At 47.8% G+C, this 19,330-nt stretch overlaps 1 long non-coding RNA gene across 2 annotated transcripts in view; it reads right to left on the bottom strand.

Moving 5' to 3' along the window:
• The window catches only part of LOC120638249, a 44,653-nt gene extending 29,186 nt beyond the window's left edge, over positions 1–15,467 (bottom strand). Inside the window, exons 1-4 of one of the 2 annotated variants that reach the window (XR_005659813.1) lie at positions 15,315–15,467; positions 13,996–14,092; positions 10,895–11,001; positions 10,346–10,485 (exon numbers count right to left, since the gene is read on the bottom strand). This is a non-coding gene — a long non-coding RNA (uncharacterized LOC120638249). Of the gene's footprint in view, positions 1–10,345; positions 10,486–10,894; positions 11,002–13,995; positions 14,093–15,314 lie in introns of those variants that run through there. The other variant, XR_005659812.1, reaches the window with a different exon arrangement.
• Between the last annotated feature and the right edge of the window lie 3,863 nt (positions 15,468–19,330).

Here is a 19,330-nt window from a genome sequence, read left to right as displayed (position 1 = left end):
TCTCTAGTCACACTGACCCTGAGACTAGAGTTAAAATCAGTTTTCTTGTCCGCACACCCTATGTCTCACAAGTTGTGCTGGATACTTGCCCTAAAACAACGACACTGGGCTGGGCCAGTGGCCAGTCATTGAGCCCCCTCGTCTTCCACCTATAGGGCAGGGGACCAAAACATCCAAGAAGGGAAGCAGGGTGGCCTGTGAGCCTGGCAAGTCAGAGGAACCGAATTCTAACCCCAACTCTGTCCTTTACCTACTCTATGACCTTGGGTAGGTCACTTCACTACTCTGAGCCTCAGTTTCCTCATTCTCCCACAAACTCAGACTGTGAACCCCATGTGGACAAATGTTGCATCTGACCTGATTAACCTGTATCTGCCCCAGCGCTTGGTACAGTTTGAGGCACAGAGTAAGTGTTTAATAAATACCACAGTTACCATTACTGATGACTCTCTTTCCTCACCAATGGTATTTAATGAGCAGAGCACTGTACTAAGTCCTTACGGAGCACAATAAAACAGAGTTGGCAGACACGTTCCCTGCCCACAAAGGCTTGACACAGTGCTCTGCACGCAGTAAGCACTCAGAAAATACTGACTGATGTGTATTCATATGATCACATATTAACTTTTACAAAAGTATTGACATAGAGAAATTAAAGTTCAGTTCCTAGTCATACTTCAGGGGAAAGACTGAAAGGCTGACAGTATCTTTGACTTCCAATTTAAAGGTTAATCAGGTCTCAACTACAACAGCTCTTTGGCTCAACTTTTTACTTCCACAACACAAAGCCAACTCCATTCAATTTTATTTGTTGAGCACTTATGGTTTGCACAGCACTGTCGCAAGCGCTTGGGAGAGCACAATATAACAACAAGCAGACATATACCTTGCCCAAAATTCCTCTGCCCACCTTCTTCCATCCTTGGATCTGTGACCTCTGGACATGTGGGGAGGGAATGTGTCTGTTTATGGCTGTATTGCACTCTGCCAAGAGCCTACTACAGTACTCTGCACACGGTAAGAGCTCAATGAATAAGTTTGAATTTATCAATTTGCCCCAATCCCAAGATACTGTACGTATCTTGAAATTAAATACTATAAATTATTAATTGATAGTAACATCTTTCTTCCCCTCTAGGCTATGCACTTGTTATGGGCAGCTTCACTGGAAGAGGAGATGGCTTTGGGAAAGATAGGGTAGGATGGGAGAGGGGATAAGGGATAGGATTGGAGTGAATCCCTAGCATGAAGGGATTTGTCCAGGGAAACACAAATTCCAAACAGCTCTCCAGGGGGTCTCATTTCTGGCCTGACCCCCACCCCACCTTTCTCTCTTGTCTGAGTTCCCTCCTCACAGCCCTCACAGCTGACCTGCTGACAATGGAACCCAGGAGGAGTCAGAGCAGTCTGGCCCTGTAAAGCAGAAAAACCATCACTCTCCTCACCTTCAGAGCCCTCCTAAAATCACATCTCCTCAAGAAATCTTCCCCAACTAAGCCCTCATTTCTGCTATGTGTCACAGAATGGAGTGAGAAAAGAGGAAAAGAGCTGATCTTGATTTTATTTTGTGCATGTGTGTTGTGTTTTAATGTTTCATTGCTCCTAACGTGTCTGTCTCTAGTCTTTCTCAGAGCTGGAGAAGGATGCACAGAAGATTGCAGAAAAGCTAGTTTTTTTTTTTTTGAAGAGGTTGGGGGGCAAACACTGTTTCTATGTCTGAGCCAACAGGACAGACTTGTGCTCCTCTTTCCCCTCACACCCACCTCATGCTCCCTCCAAAAAGCAGGACTCAGTGCAGAGCTCTCCTCTGGGTAGGAGGCAGTATAGTTTGGGTCTAATGGAAGCAAAATGTCACCGCACCTTCTCCAGCAGTCCTGACTAAAACACATCTGGAGTGGTGGAACCTGACCTTAAGAGACACATGTGGATTAGTGAGGGGCCAGTTTTCCTCACCCTGCCCTTTGCCCTGCCCTCTGTTTCTGTGGCCAAACCCTTCAGTCTTCCACAGATTCTGATGTCTCATAGCTGGAGGAGGGGGAGACTGCAGGCAACATAGGTTTCTTTAACAGACACTGTTTTCTCTCTCCTCCACCAAACACTGAACCTATCATCTGGAGAGGTGAGGCATATAGGCAGACCACCTAAGATAACTGCAACAATCTGCCCTTTTATTTATGTATTTAAATTATTGTCTGCCTCCCCCTCTAGACTGTAAGCTTGTTATGGGCAGGGAATGTGCCTGTCCTATGGGTATTCCCCCAAGCACTTAGTACAGTGCTCTGCACACAGGAGGCACTCCATCAATCCAACTGATTGACTGAAGGTGCAGAACTGCATGCACAATGGATAGAATTCAGTTTCTGGTACAATACCTGCCTTCTGTCCTCCCAGCCCACACCACTATGAACTCAATTTCAGGCTGGAACCTGCACAACTCTACTTCTCAGAGACAAATAGGGGAGAAACCCTGATCTCCTCCTGATATTAGAAACCAAAAACTTCCAAAATGAGCCCAAAAGGGTCCCTTCTCCAGAGAGTGAGGATGTGCAATGGCCCTGCAGTCAGGACTGTAGTCCCAGAGAGGCTTGACCCATCTATGGAATTAAGAGCTCTGGGTCTTCTCAGTCCCAGGCAAATCAGACAGAGCTAGCTTTCTGCCCAGAGCCCAGGCCCCTGGTCTCCCATGAGTGGCATCTGCCTCATCACTCTTCTTCCCCCCATTATTTACATAGACACACACACATTCCACTCCACACCCCCTCTCTTTAGGGTAGCAATGCAGTCCATTCAGTATGAGGGAAAACCTGGGAGTTGAGTCTGCCCACAGCATAAGAGAGATGATCCTTGAGGCCGAGGAAAAACCCAAGGCTACACAGCAGACAGGTGGCCGAGCCAGGTTTAGAACCCTTTACCTTTAGACTCCCAGGCCTGGGCTCTAGCCACTAAGGAGAGAATGAGGTGAAAACATACTGGTGATTATTGAGCATGGACTGTGTACTGAGAACTGTAGGATGTGCTGGGGGAGTATGATACTGAGTTATTATGTTATATGTTAAGCACTTACTATGTGCCAAGCACTGTTCTAAAAGCTAGGGTAGATACGAGGTGATCAGATCGTCCTATGTGGGGCTCACATTCTTAATCCCCATTTTACAGATGAGGGAACTGAGGAACAGAGAAGTTAAGTGACTGGCTCAAGGTCACACAGCAGACAAGTGGCAGAGATGGGATCAGAATCCACATTCTCTGACTCCCAAGCCGGTGCTCTTACCACTAGGCCTTGTGGTTGTGGGCAGGGAATGTGTCTGTCCTATTGTACTCTCACAAGCACCTTGTGCAGTGCTTTGCACACAGTAAGCACTCCATCATGTCTGGCATTGTGAGATCTGGCGTTGTGAGATCTGGTCCCGGAAGACTCGCCTGAGTGAGTGACTATGGAGGCCCAAGTCTCCCCGTCCTGCCCTCCGCCACCCGCTAAGGATCACATCTGTTGGACACTTCAGACTCCAGGAGAGCCATTTGTCTGATAGAAAGTGAGAGATAGGCAGGCGAAAATAATAATAATAATAATGATAATAATGTTGGTATTTAAGTGCTTACTTTGTGCACAGCACTGTTCTAAGCGCTGGGGGAGATACAGGTTAATCAGGTTGTCCCATGTGAGGCTCACAGTCTTAATCCCCATTTTTACAGATGAGGTGACTGAGGCACAGAGATGTTAAGTGACTTGCTCACAGTCACACAGTTAACAAGTGGCAGAGGCAGGATTCGAACCCAGGACCTCTGACTCCCAAGCCTGGGCACTTTCCACTGAGCCACGAAAACCAACTAGGTCACACACATGAGTCTTCCTGAAATGTGGATTGCCCACTAGAGGTGAGGTTTAACAATTGCATCTTGCCTTCGTGGCTTAGTGGAAAGAGCACAGGGTTGGGAGTCAGAGGTCATGTTAAGCCTGGCACCGCCACTTGTCAGCTGTGTGACTTTAGGCAAGTCACGTAACGTCTCTGTGCCTCAGTGACCCCAGAGCCCCATGTGGGGCAACCCGATTATCTTGTATCTATCCCAGAATTTAGAACTGTGCTTAGCACATAGTAAGTGCTTAACATATATCATTATTATTATCTCCCAAGCAGTGTGGCTTAGTGGAAACAGCAAGAGCTTGGGAGTGAGAGGATGTGGGTCCTAATCCCATCTCTGTAACTTGTCTGCTGTGTGACCTTGGGCAAGTATTTAACTTCTCTGTGCCTCAGTTGCCTCATCTGTAAAATGGGGATTAAGACTGTGAGCCCCACATAGGACAACCTGATTACCTTGTATCTATCTCAGTGCTTGGCACATAGTAAGCACTTAAATACCCCAATTATCGTTATTATTATTATTATTATTATTATTAAGCAGACTACTACATCCTGTAGCTAGCTCAAAACCCTTAACTAACCCCATCTTCATATTCTCAAGTCTGTTAGTCATTCTCCAGGGACTGGATGCCCAGAATAATGAAAGACTGGACAGAATTCAGTCCCTGCACTCCTGCTGTAGAACTGAAGTCCACACAGCTCTGATCCTCAAAGAGGAAAAGGGATGACATGCTAATGTCACCCTGTCCTACTCCTGACACTAGACTTCTCCCTCCCCCAACCCCCAGAAGCCACCACTGTCAAGACCACAAATGCCCTTTCTCTGAGTCTGAAGATATGCAAGATGAGTCTGCAGACAGGACTGAGGGCAATGGGAGGTTTGATCCATCTAGAGAATTAAGAGCCCTGGGTCCTCTCTGTTCCACAGTCGGGTCAGAAAGAACCAGTTCCCTGCGTAGAGTCCCAGTTCCCATTTCCAGTACCAGCCTCTGTGCTGGGGGTTGCAGCCCCCTCCTCTCTCTCTTCTCCTCCTCCAGAGGTGAATGTGGAAGTATGGTAATTCAAACATTTTCACCAATCACAACCAATACCTTCCCTTAGAGGTGGTGACACAGTTCCTGGCTTCATCTCTCCACTAGGATTAGAGTTGGGCAGTGCATTGTGGTGGACACGGAGGGGGTCCCCAATTTGATAGGAGCTACCACTATCACTCGTGGAGGGGGTCTCCAGTTGTCGACAGGGGTGTGCAGGGCTGCATGTCTGACCAGTTGGCCAAGCCCAAGCCAGCTCCCTGCACTGAGCCCCAGTTCATGAGTCCAGAACCAGCTTTCTTGCTGACTGTGGCAGTCCCCTCCTCATTACTCTCCCCAAAGCTAACCCCATCTTTCATGCATGCGAAGACACACACACACACACTCCTTTGAGTGGGAGTGAATTACGGAACTCCATCTTTCAATGGTGGTGTGTATTTGGGAATTGATGTGACTGCCCAAGTGCAGAGGGATAAACTTTAAGGTTGAAGAGTTGAGATGAGTTGCAACTGCAGAGAGCAGTAGCCAGTAGGATTCTCCCCTTGGTCATCCATCCCCAACCTGCAGAGTTCTGGAGGAGAAGATCTGTGGGGCTTTCCTCCTCCCAGGGGTTAGGGCCAACTGGGCCCAGAAGCAGGGGTCTTGGAACTCACCATAAATGCCTCCTCTGAAGATGGGGAAGAGGATTCTCGGTCTCGTGGGAGATGTGCAACACTGGAACCATCCATCCAGCTAATGAATTGTGCCAGTTAATGTCCCTCTGCACTGCACTTAGCAGGTCATTGGGTAATTGGATTCTGCTGCTTTGGACGCTTCTGCTGACAGAAGCTGGGTTGGGAAACATCAGTTTTCTCAAGTCAAACAGGCCCTGATTCTGCAGCGAACAAGCCATGAACATCAGGAAAACTCCTTTGGCATCAGGTTCACAGAGCAGGAGTCCAGGTGAAGATGCGTAAACTCTTCTGGTGAATTAATCAGCTATGAGCTCCACTCGAGGGAGTCCAACAGACTCACAATTCCCCCAGACTTTAATCACTTGATCGATCAGATCGATGGAATTGTGGGGGGGCTTACTGTGTGCAGAGCAGTGGACTAAGAGCTTGGGAGAGGACAATAGAACAGAGTTGGTAGACACGTTTCCTGCCCACAACAAGCTTACAGCTTAGAAGGATGGTCTAGAGTCAATCAGTGGTACTTATTGAGTGCTTACTGTGTGTTGAGCACGGGACTAAGCACATAGGAAAGAACAATACAAAAGAGTTGGTAGACATGTTCCCTGCCCACAATGAGTTTACCCAGATGTTTGTAGCATTTCTGAATGCTCCTTTTTTTCCAATGGTATTTGTCAAGCCCCTTATTCTGTGCCAGGCACTGTTTTAAGTGCTGGGGCAGATATGAGCTGATCAGGTTAGATAAAGTCCGTGTCCCACATGGGGCTCACAGTCATAATCTCTATTTCAAGCTCGTTGAGGGCAAGGAATACAGAACTGGATTACCCAGTATCTACCCCTGCATTTAGTTTTGTAGTTGTAATGGTATTTGTTTAGTGCTTACCATGTACCATGCACTGTTTTAAGCGTGGAAGTAGATACAAGCTAATCAGGTTGTATAAAGTCCATGACCCACGTGGGGCTGACAGTTCTTATCCCCATTTTAAAAGTGAGGTGACTGAGGTAGAGGGAAGTGAAGTGACTTGCTCAAGGTCTCACAACAGACAAGCAGCAGAGCTGGGATCGGAAGCCAGATCCTTCTGACCCCCGGGCCCAGACTCTCTCCATTAGGCCACACTGCTTGGCATTTAAATGCCATTAGAATAACAATAATGACATGGCTTCAGCTACCACATCAGTATTAATGACTCCCAAACCCATCTCTCCATCTGCCACGTGAGAGTAGGAAAAGCTTTTTCATTGTGAACAGTATCATCAAGTCATCAATTATGCTTCCATTCTATTATTTCCCCTCTCTATAATTTATATTCATGTCCGTCTCCCCGTCTAGACTGTAAAACTCGTTGTGAGTGGGAATCTGTCTTCCAATTAAGACATAATGGACTGTCTCAAGTGGTTCGTGCAGCAGTCTGCACACAGTAAGGGCTTGATACCACTGATTGACTGTGAGTTTATCGTGATTTTGTAACAATTCTAACACTTCCACAAAGATTTGGATAGACTCTCTGCAGCATCCAGAAATACCAGCATTCAAAAAAGTGACTATAATAGGGATATTTTGCCATTCAAAATTGGAAAAAAAGAAAGTTAATCCGAAGTCACGGTATTAGCTCCACGTGGGACAGGGATTGTGCCCAGTTTGATTTGCTTACTTCCACCCCACATCCTGGTACAGTGCCTGGTACATAATCAGTGCTTAACTAATGTCCTTATTATCAATAATGAAAATAATAAAATCATAATTCAATACTTCTTCCCCTTTCTTTTCATACTGTCAGTTCCATACAGGACAGGGACTGAACCTTACCTGATAATCTTGAATCTACCTAGGGCTCATACTGGGCATTTAATAAATGCCACTACAATTATCATTACGCAGGTGAGGATGGGAGCCAGATGGTTTCTCAACAGATTTTTGTCCTCTCTCTCCTTCCCCTACCTTGTTAGAGGAGGATGGTTGGGCTCCACAGACTGGACCTTGCCAAAGAAGCCACATGGGAGACTAAACAATAGGGTTTATTTTTCTACAGAAACATTCTAGACATGTCACCCCCCCCCCCTCAGAAATCTTCAGTGGTTGTCTATCCTTCTCCGTATCAACCAAAAACTCTTCACTATTGGCTTTAAAGCTCTCTGACACCTTGCTCCCGTGCCTCCATCTCCCCTGATTCGTTACCCATCCCCTGGCCCACATCCTACCTCTGGCCCAGAATGCTTCAAAATGACCTATGGATTCACTTAATTGATTTGGGCCTCCCTCCTCAAATCTGCCAATTGCTCTTCCTCCCTTCAAAACACTACTGAAGATACACCTCTTCCAAGAGGCCTTCCCAGACTAAGCCCCACTTTTCCTCAGCTCCCACTCCTTTGTTTATCACCATGACTGGCTCAACTTTGCTCTTTCCCCCCCGTCTCCCCACAGCACTTATGTATATAATTTTATTGATATATACTGATGTATTTTTGCTTATATTGATGTATGCCCCACCCCCCCACACACATACACACATTGTGAGCCCATGGTGGGCAGGAATTGTCTCTCTTTACTACTATATTGTACCCTCCAAGCACTTAGTAAAGTGCTCTGCTCACCATAAGCGCTCAATAAAAATTAAAGAATGAATTCTATGCAGACCAATTTACCAAGCGCTTGGGAGAGTTCAACGGATCTGGTAGACAAGATCCCTAACTTCAAGCATCTTACAGGCTAGTGGAGGAGGCAGATAGTAAAAGTAAATTACAGGTAAGCAGGATATCTGAGGCACAAGTGCATTTGTGAGAGTACATGCCCTCACATGTGTGCCCTTGAGCCCTATCTTTGCATGGGTGTGTACTCGTGTATTTTGAGCTGTCTGTTTTGGGGTGATTCCATTCCCTGTTACCTGTGTCCGTTCCCTGTGTGTGCTTGGTGAAAATTCCCTGTCATTGGCCTGGGAATCAGGTCATGGGTTCTAATCCCAACTCTAACTCTTGGCTGCTGTGTGACCTTGGGCAAATCACTTCCCTGTGTCTTTTCTCAGTTGTAAAATGGCAGCTAAAACAGAGAGCCCCATCTGCAACAGGGACTGTGTCTAATCTGAATTGCTTGTGTTTCCCCCCTTACACCTCTCCCACCAGTTCGTATAATGCCTGGCATATTGTGGGCTCATAAATACCCCAATTAATCCCAACTCTGCCACTTGTCTACTGTGTGATCTTAGACATAACTTCTTTGGCCCTCAGTTGCCTCATTTGTAAAATGGGGATGGAGACTGGGGGCCCTGTATGGGACAGGAACTGTATCCAATCCCAATTGCTGTGTCTTTAACCAAGCTCTTGCTGCAGTGGCTGTCATGCTAAGTGCTGAACAAATACCACAGTTATTATTACTGTGATTAAAAACTGAGTTAGTAGACACATTCCTTGCCCACCAGGAGTTTACAGACTAGAGGGGGATACAGACACGAATATAAATAAATGATGGACATCCTGGCACTTAAGCACTTAATACCACAATTATTGTGCTTATTATTAGAAAAGGGGAGGGGAAGCAGAGACCCAGAGGGATTGAGGCACACCACTAAGTCACACAGCAAGTCACTTAAATTGCTCCAATATGACGGATTAATTCACTAAACTGGCTGGGTAGCGGAAACTGGGACAACCTCCAATCTGAGCCCCTGCCCACCTCCAACTCATGCTGTCCCCTCCCTCTCTCTTGGGCCTAGAGGGTCCTGCCGTCCACGCTAGCCCTGCCCACCAGAGTCGATAGGGGCAGGAAGAAATCTGAAACCCTCCAGCCCATGGGAGCCACATTCCTCTAGAGACCCTGAGGCTGGATAAGGATAGAGGCAAGAAGAAAAAGAGTGTCTCATCATGCCCCTTCCTTGAACTCACAAAACCCCTTACCCTGCCTGCATGAGCCAGAAGGAATGAGATCTGGAGGTTGGGAGGGTGCTAGGTTGTCACTCTACAAGTTAGAAGCTGGTGACATCCACCTGCGTTTAGTACACAGCTGGTTCCCCCTAATTCTAACCCTTCTGTGGAGTTGGGTGAATTGCCAGTGGCTCAAGAGTGATGAAGAACATGTACATTTTATTCCAAACAGGGACATTTGGGCTTACAGATCCCAGGCTGCCAAGGGGACAGAGAGGGGAGGAGGAGAAGGAGAGAGAAGGGGGCCAGACGGTGCCATTTCTGTTGGTAGGATGGGGGAAAACCACTTTGCATCTTCCCACCCTAGCTTTTGCTGTTAGCCCTCTCCACACCTCTTTCTGCTCATCCAGGAGGGAGGGAAGACACAGGGTAGTCACACATACATGCAGACATACGCACACCCTTGACTGAACCTGTCCCTAGGCCCGCTCCCCCAGGGGCACCCCTCTGGACGGGAAAGGGAGTCTGTACTCTTGAAGCCTGAGTTAGGCAGGAAACTGACACAGGGTGGAACAGGCTAGGAGGATGTCGCACTGACTATAGAATTAAGGGGCCCGGTCCGACTTCACACCCGCTCGGATCTGCCCACGGAGTACCGGCCCCAAACTCTAGACCCCTGTTTCCATAACCCTTTACCCGGCCCAAGAGGGGCGGCCCCTCTGACCCTGCTCTGGTCCCGGCCCTCGCTCTCACACCTGAGGCACACACACACGCACACACCTCCATACCCTCCTGGAGTTGCAAGGGACTGATTTGGCACCCGTGATGCAGTGTTTAACCCTTAACCCCCCAAAGGAAATGGCACTGTCTGGAAGGAGGGGATACAGTTGAGGGGTGGGGGGGGGGACGGGAAGGGGGTGGCCAGGGGGCAGCAGCCTTGTGTCAACAAATTTCCTCTCAGTGGGGCCGGAGAAATTTATCAGTGTCCATGGCATCCGGTGAGTAGCTGGCCCTTCCGCCACCGTCAGTGGGCCCTGGTGGTCCGGTTCGGGGCTGCGCCGTGGCTTCCTGGGGATGGATGTGACTGCTGGTTGGCTGGAGAGGTGTGCCCCTGCCCACACATGGTGAGTGGCAGCCAGTCACAGTTGGGGGTGGGGAACGCTCGGTTGGGTGGGCAGTGGGGAGCCCAGTCTTCCAGCCGAGGAGCAGGAAGTTGTATGTTGGGTAGGTGCCTGGTCAGAAGTCACTAGTGAGCCCAGAGCGACTGGGTCACTGCTCTGGGTTGTGGACTATATTGATGCTAATGGATTGTATGTGTATGTGCAGCGGGGGATAAGGTTCCTTTCACTATACTCTCTAAAGCACTTGGCAAAGCGGTCTAGACTTAAGTGCTCAATAAAGACCATCGTTTCCTCAATTCCTCCCACTTGCCCGAAACAAAACTCGGATAGGCCCAAGTTTAAGGCATACAACTCACCATTCTGTCCAGGCCTGTCCACACCAAGATGTCCTTAGAGAGGCAGGGATGGGCCAGGGGGCCGGGTCTCCCATGATGCACCTAGGGCTCAGCCTCCTTCCTTGGCCCTAAGGATAAACCTTGTAAGGTCTCAGGGTAATCTCGCTGTGCCCCCCTGCTTGTGGCAGAGGATGCTGCAGCCCAGGCCCAGCCCCATTTGCAGCTGGACTGTGCACTGCAGGATCATTCACACCCAAGGTCAGAGAGTAAGAAAAAGAGGAGACAAAGAGAGAAAGGAGGGAAGACTCCTCATACAGAACATTCATTCATTCAATAGTATTTATTGAGCGCTTACTATGTGCAGAGCACTGTACTAAGCGCTTGGGATGAACAAGTCGGCAACAGATAGAGACAGTCCCTGCCGTTTGACGGGCTTACGGTCTAATCGGGGGAGACGGACAGACAAGAACAATGGCACTAAACAGCGTCAAGGGGAAGAACATCTCGTAAAAACAATGGCAACTAAATAGAATCAAGGCGATGTACAATTCATTAACAAAATAAATAGGGTAACGAAAATATATACAGTTGAGCGGACGAGTACAGTGCTGTGGGGATGGGAAGGGAGAGGTGGAGGAGCAGAGGGAAAAGGGGAAAATGAGGCTTTAGCTGCGGAGAGGTAAAGGGGGGATGGCAGAGGGAGTAGAGGGGGAAGAGGAGCTCAGTCTGGGAACGCCTCTTGGAGGAGGTGATTTTTTAAGTAAGGTTTTGAAGAGGGAAAGAGAATCAGTTTGGCGGAGGTGAGGAGGGAGGGCGTTCCAGGACCGCGGGAGGACGTGACCCAGGGGTCGACGGCGGGATAGGCGAGACCGAGGGACGGTGAGGAGGTGGGCGGCAGAGGAGTGGAGCGTGCGGGGTGGGCGGTAGAAAGAGAGAAGGGAGGAGAGGTAGGAAGGGGCAAGGTGATGGAGAGCCTTGAAGCCTAGAGTGAGGAGTTTTTGTTTGGAGCGGAGGTCGATAGGCAACCACTGGAGTTGTTTAAGAAGGGGAGTGACATGCCCAGATCGTTTCTGCAGGAAGATGAGCTGGGCAGCAGAGTGAAGAATAGACCGGAGCGGGGTGAGAGAGGACAGAGCAGCTGCCATTCACACACCCTGCAGGGGAGGCTCTGGCTGGCTTTGTCACTCCAAAGCGGGACACCCCACACACTCTGGGTTTCCCCCAGAGTCTCAGCCCACGGACACCCCCTCCCCAACATAGCCACGCACCCCCCAATTGCCCAGGGTCTTACCTGTGAGCAGGCCTGTCTGGGAGACTTCTCCAGGGGGCAGAAACAAACTAGGCTTCTGCCTTTTCTCTCAGGCAGCCAAGACCCTGAACACTTACCCAGTAATAATGTTGGTATTTTGTTGGTATTTGTTAAGCGCTTACTATGTGCAGAGCACTGTTCTAAGTGCTGGGGGAGACACGGGGGAATCAGGTTGTCCCACATGGGGCTCACAGTCCTAATCCCCATTTTACAGATGGGGTAACTGAGGCCCAGAGAAGTTAAGTGACTTGCCCACAGTCACACAGCTGACAAGTGGCAGAGCTGGGATTTGAACTCATGACCTCTGACTCCAAAGCCCATGCTCTTTCCACTGAGCCACGCTGCTTCTCTACCAATCTGGTCCTTCACCCCTGCTCCTCTTCCACTCCTCCGACAGTAGAAGGAGATTGGGGCACCTGCCCCCAAGTATGGCCTGAGTTGAGTGAGACCACACTCCTTTAAAGCACCGTCTTTGGCAAGTCAGGTTTAGGAGACACAGCCCCTGCCCAGTGGGAGCTTACAATCTAAGTCAGTCAGTCAGACAGCCCATTGTATTTGAACTCTTATTGTGTGCAGAACACTCAACTAAGACCCTGGCATAGTACAGTAGAATGCTTTAACATATATATGACCCACCCACAACAGGCTCACAGTCTAGAAGGGGAAGCATTGATTTTGGAACAACATGGTGCAAGTGCTTCAGAGTTCAGCATTACATAGTACATGTGGCCTCTGCTCTCAAGAAGCTTCCAGTCTACATGACAGACATTACAATTGATTTACTCACAGATAGGGCATAGACAAGATCAGTACACCAAACTGAACACATTGAACCTATGATAACTTGAATCGGCGGTACGAGTAAATCAAAAAGAAAAATCAATACACAGAATGAAGAGTGGCAGTGTTGCATTAATATAGCAAGAGTCTTTATCAAACACTATTTGACAGAGCACTGTACTATTTGACAGAGGACAGGGGTGAGAGGGCTCAGTTGCTAAGGACACCCACTTTAGTCAATCATATTTATCCGGCACCACAGAACAAGATATAGCCAGACAGATTCCCTGTCTGTTATGAGCTTATAGTCTAGTGGGGAAGACAGACGGTAATACGAGTGTTATGCCCATTTAAGGAGGAACCATGATGAGTGGGCGGAGAAGTCAATTGGAAATATTCTGTAGACTAGATTCCACCTCAAGGAGAGATTTGCACTTGTTAACAGTCTCCCAGACACTCAGTAGGATGCTTTGCATCTAAGTACTCAGCAAATACTAATGGTGACTCAGCTTCTGCTACTACGGTGGCACTTGTGTTTGTGGTGCTCTGGCTCAGTGCGGCGTATTTGAGCTCAGAGCACTATATAAGCACTGGGGAGAGCACAACAGACATTCCCTGACCCCAATGGGTTTACAGTCTGCTCCACTGGGTGGCTACTGAATCCCAACTCAGACTTTTCGGGGGCTCGAATCCCACAGGGGAAAAGAGGCGACTTGTATCTTGGGGTACAGGAATTGGGAAGTCCAAAAAGAATCCTCAGACAACCAGCTGAGGTCGGTGCAATCCTGCCCTCGAGGGGCACCTGACAGTACCACCACTTCACCCCTCTCCAATCGGCGGGTCTAGATTCCTGCCCCAGAGGACTTACAATCTGACTCTCTGATACTGATGCGCTTCCAGAACTGACCCACAACTCTGAATCCAGCGAGGATGTTAGGGTGGAGGTTTCCAGTGGATGGGGGCTGGAAGTGCACCTCCTCTTAAATAATTGGAGAAGTGGGGGGTGACAAGTCTTGCAGAAACAGTCCCTCACCTTCTAGCACATTCCAGAGGCATGAGCACTTGTTGAGGTTGGATAAGATTGCTGGCTTTGACAACTTTATGGTTGAGTGGGAAATACTAACTGGGGGCTGGCAAGAGCACAGGGAGAAGGCTCAATGACAGACACACAGAGACACATAAAGACACACAAAGAGACAGTGAGCATGCATCCCTATGCACCCCATTGTTTCTGCCCCATCCCTTTCTTCCCCCCACCAAAACCCTGAGCCCCAATCATTCCCTCTAAAAACAGACTTCATAGCATTACAACCCCTCAAATTCCTCCTCTCTAGAAATTTTTTTGTCCCAACTAAATCAGACACTTCCCTTCCTAGATCCCAGACTCATCTCCCAGTCAGCGAAACCCAAACCTGTGTTACCTGTGACATTCCCTGCCCCTCTAGGGCCTGTGTACTGTAGCCACCTCAGAGACTGGGATACAGACACCATTAACCACATACATCAGAGTCCAATCTGATTATCTTGTACCTAGTCCAGCACTTGGAACACACAGTAAGTGCTTAACAAATACCATCATCACATCAACAGTATGGACAAGTCAATAATATCAAATACATTCTTCTTACCACCAACAGCCCCCTCCACCACCAACACCTCATTAATGTAAGAGTCATTCTCGGAGTCCGAAGGACATGGGTTCTAATCCCAACTCTGCCACTTGCCTGCTGTGTGATCTTGGGCAAGTCCCTTTACCTCTCTGTCCCCCATTACCTCATTTGTAAAGATGGGGATTAAGAATGAGACACATGGGACAAGGATTGTGTCCAACCTGATTACCTTGTATCACCCCCAGCACTTAGAACAATGCTTAGCATAAACTAAGCCCTTAAATACTATCCTTATTGTGATTATCATCATCCCAGACTTGGGTATCCCCTCCCCAGCCCTTAAACTCAAACCCTTGAGACCAGCCCATTTCTCAATGCCCTCAAATCACCATAATCAATAAAGTCACCAATATCCCCACCCTAAACACCTTAGTTATTGCTGACTCCTCCATGTAAAATCAACTCTCTTCACAAGCCACCCCATCACTAATATAGACAACATCAATTAGAACAACCTTTAGTCGCCACGCAAAAGCATCAAGACAAGACATTCCTAACCCAAGAAAGCCAAATAATTTGTCCTGCCCCCCTCAGCACCACCAGGGCCATTGGTATAAGAAGTAGGCAAAGAAAGCCAACCTTGGGGGGACTCTTAATCCAAAATTTCAACTACCAAGTCATCAACTACCACAGCTGAACAAAAGATAAGCTAACCAAAGGAAGCAACTCAGGTACTACTCACCAAACCCCCAGACAGACACACTACATCTCCTCTCCACAACCTATGGCAAGTACAGCCCCCTGACCCTACTGAAGAAAAAAAAAAAGCACACAAGCCTCTGAGGCTTTAAAGGGGCACTACCACTTGCCCCATTGCAGGGCACCTAATGGAGAGACTGGGTTTCTGGGGGGTGGGGCTGTAGGATCAGAGAAGCAAGAGGCAGAAGGCTATTAAGGAGAAGAGGATTTGCACCTGCCTATCATTAAAAGGATCTGGAGAAACAGTCTTAATTATACACACCTGCAACCCATTCATTTACTCCTTGAGGATAGGGTCTCATTCTCATCCAAGGCTTTCCCAGAGTTTAATACAGTGATTTGCACCCAGGAGGATAGTCAATAAATAAGAAGGAATTAATTAATTCACTTACTCCATGAGGAAGGGGTCTTATTCTCAACCAGGTCTTTCCCAGAGCTTACTACAGTGCTTTGCACCCAAGAGGATTGTCAATAAATAAGGAATTAATTAATTCACTTACTCCATGAGGAAGGGGTCTTATTCTCAACCAGGTCTTTCCCAGAGCTTACTACAGTGCTTTGCACCCAAGAGGATTGTCAATAAATAAGAAGGAATGAATTAATCAATCAATCAATGAACACAAGCTCTTCACTGAGGCCTGCCCATTCCCCACTGTCCCTTCCACCCTCTTCTTTTTTTTTTATTGTTCCATTTTTAATGATATCTAAGTGCTTTCTATGTGCCAGCCACTGTGTGGGATCCATGGTGAATACAAGATATTCGGGTTGGACATGGTCCCTGTCCCGCATTCATGCATTCATTCATTCAATGGTGTTTATTGCGTGCTTATTGTGTGCAGAGCATTGTACTAAGTGCTTGCAACATACAATTCAGCAAGACACAGTTCCTTCCCAACAATGGGCTCACATTCTAAAATCCCCCCATTTTACAAATGAAGTGATTGAGGTCCAGGGAAGTGAAATAACTTGCCCAGGGTCACACAGAAGATGGGTGGTGGAGTCAGAGTTGGAACCCAGGTCCTCTGATTCCCGGGCCTGGGCCCTTTCCACTAGGCCACACTGCTTCTCTCCTCCCTGCTTCTGTCCCGTTCAACTTCCGGGGAAGGACTGTTGGTGTAAGAAGTAGGTAGAAGAGGCCAACACTGGGGGATTCTTTATCCAGGAGCCTGGGGAGAGAGGAGGGAAAAGGCAGGGAGACAGAGGAAAGACAGGAAGGAAAGGTCAGCTTTAAGGCTGGTCAGAAGGGAGACCACTGATGGCTCTTACCGATCTTGGACCGACAGATAATAATAGTGATATTTGTTAAAAGCTTACTATGTTCCATGCTCTGTACTAAGAGCTGATGCCTGGGTGTCACATGTCTCACAGAACACTTTTTTAATGCTATTTGTTAAGTGCTTACTACGTGCTCAACATCATGCTAAGTGCTGGGGTAGATACAAGTGAATTAGGTCGGAGTTGCTACTCAGTGTCTAAGTAGGAGGGAGAACAGAAAAACTGAAGCCCAGAGAAGTAGAGTGGCTTGCCACACAACAGGTGTTTGGCAGAGCTGGGATTGGAATTCAGGTCCTTTGACTCCCAGACCCAAGATCTTTCCACCAAGGCCATACTGCTTCTCAGATTTCAACCTGAATCGTGGGCTCTCTGTAGCATATGGAAAGAAACCTCTGGTTCTTTAAAGGGCAGTGCCACTTGCCCCATTGAAGGGCATCTAGTGGAAAGATTGGGTTTCTAGGGGTAGGGCTGAAAGATCAGGGAAAGAAGAGGCAGAGGCTAATAAGGAGAAGGGGATTTGCAGCTGCTCAGTGTTAAAAGGATCTGGAAAAACATAAACACCTGCATCTCACTCAAATACTCCTTGAAAATCAGGTCTAATTCTCATCTAGCACTTTCCCAAATCTTAGTACACTGTTTTGCACTCAGGGGGATATTCAATAAATAACAATGAATCAATCAATCAATGACTCAAGGAATGAACTCAAGCTCTTCCCTGAGGCCTCCCCAGTCCTCAAACCCCACTGTCCCCTCTACTCTGCTATTCCTTTTTGTTTTCTGTTCCCTTTTTAATGGAATTTGTTAAATGCTTTCTTTGTACCAGGCTCTGTGCTGGGTGCCATGGTGGACACAAGACAGTCGGGTTGGGCACGGTCTCTGTCCCACATAGGGCTCACACTCTTGATCCTCCATTTTACAGATGAGGTGACTCAGGTTCAGAGAAGTGAAGCAACTTGTGACTCAGGTCCAGAGAAGTGAAGCAACTTGCCCAGGGTCACACAGCAGTGGGCAGTGGACCCAGAGTTAGAACCCAGGTCCTCTGACTCCCAGGCCTGGACCCTTTCCACTAGGTCGTGTGCTTCTCTCCTCACTGCTTCTGTTCAGTTCAGCTTCTGGGAAAGGACAGTTGGTGTAAGAAGTACGTAGAGGAGGCCAACTCTGGGGGGCTCTTAACCCAGGAGCCAGGGGAAAATGGCAGGGAAGGGGTGGGAGGGCAGAGGAGACAAGAAGAAAGGGCAGGCCAGCTTTAAAGTTGACCACTAGGGTGGTTACTGATGGCCCTTGCAAATCTTGTACCAACAGATAATAATAATGATATTTCTTGAGCACTTACTATGTGCTAAGCACTGTACTAAGCGCTGATGCCTGGGGTGTCACATGTCTCATGGAATACTTTTTTTATGCTCTTTGTTAAGCACTTACTATGCGTTCAACACCTTTTTAAGTGCTGGGGTAAATACAAGTAAATTAGTTTGGACATTCTCCCTGTCTATCTCCTTTGGGATTCACAGTCTAAATAGGAGGGAGAACAGGAGTACCAAGGCCCAGTGAAGTGGAGCGGCTTGCCTAAGGTCACCCAGCGGGCACTTGGCGGAGTCTGGTTTGGAACCTAGGTCTTCTGACTCCCAGGCCTGGGCTCTTTCCAGAAGGCCACACTGCTTCTCGGAAATCCACCTGAATCTAGCGATTTTCTCCAGTGGTGTTCCCCTCTCCGGTCAACAGAAGCACGGGGACCACTTCTGAGCCATGAAACTCAGTAATCAGAGTAAAGGAGTAGAGGAAAGCTGGGCAGGGAATATAAAAATGGTGGACAGGAAGGCATTCAGTATTGACCTATACAGTGCTGGCTGGCTCGGCTGTGAATCCGATTAGGTTAGGGGTCAGTTTGGACAAATGATCATTCTACTGGCCACCTTGTCTGCGGGCCTGTGACTGACCTGAGGCCACATAGCAAATCTGCTGTGGGGTTCTCTGGTCTCCCCTCCTAGAATGCCCTGGGGTTGAGACATGCCACCCAAGCCCCCTCAGGACTCACCGTAGAACAAATTTCCAGTTTTAGCATGCAGAGGATGGACCGAGATCGCACGTGTCTGCTCACTGCACTTCTCTGTGCCTCAGTTACCTCATCTCTAAAACGAAGATTAAGACAGTGAGCTCCATGTAGGATGGACTCTATGTCCAGCCTCATTACCTTGTATCTACCCCATTGCTTGGAATGGTGCTTGGTAAGCGCTTAACATATTACTATTATTATTATTATTATTATTAGCAGACTAAACAGCTGTTCAGCCTTTATTCACTCAATGTGCCAAAACCCACCTCAAGCTCATCACATCATCTTCCACATCCCTTCAGATGAAAAGCACTCAGGAGGTACCTCAGTTCTGAACAGTGACAGCTCACTGCCTATTGTCAAAGTGGTTGAAGATTTACCTCTGAATAAACCAAGTCAATTTAGGATGCATGTGTCTTCTAGAAGGGTACAGAGACCATGGAAATCCAAGGAAGGCGAAGCTGAAAATAGAATATTAAAACATGGTGTGAACCTGACCTTGGAAAATAAAGAGCTAAGCCTGTACTGTAATCAATGCCACGAAGCTTCTCATAACTTGGAGATGTTGTTAAAAGATGTCTCTGCTGACAGCTGGAAAGTGTGAGAAAGAAAATGTAGAATCAAGGGTTAGCCTCTAGACTTTACACTAAGAATAATAATAATAATAATAT

The sequence above is a fragment of the Ornithorhynchus anatinus genome, chromosome 3, assembly GCF_004115215.2.
Source record: "Ornithorhynchus anatinus isolate Pmale09 chromosome 3, mOrnAna1.pri.v4, whole genome shotgun sequence".
Classification (NCBI taxonomy): Eukaryota; Metazoa; Chordata; class Mammalia; order Monotremata; family Ornithorhynchidae; genus Ornithorhynchus; species Ornithorhynchus anatinus.
The sequence above is the reverse complement of the archived record's forward strand: the minus strand, read 5'-3'. Positions and strand labels throughout refer to the sequence as shown.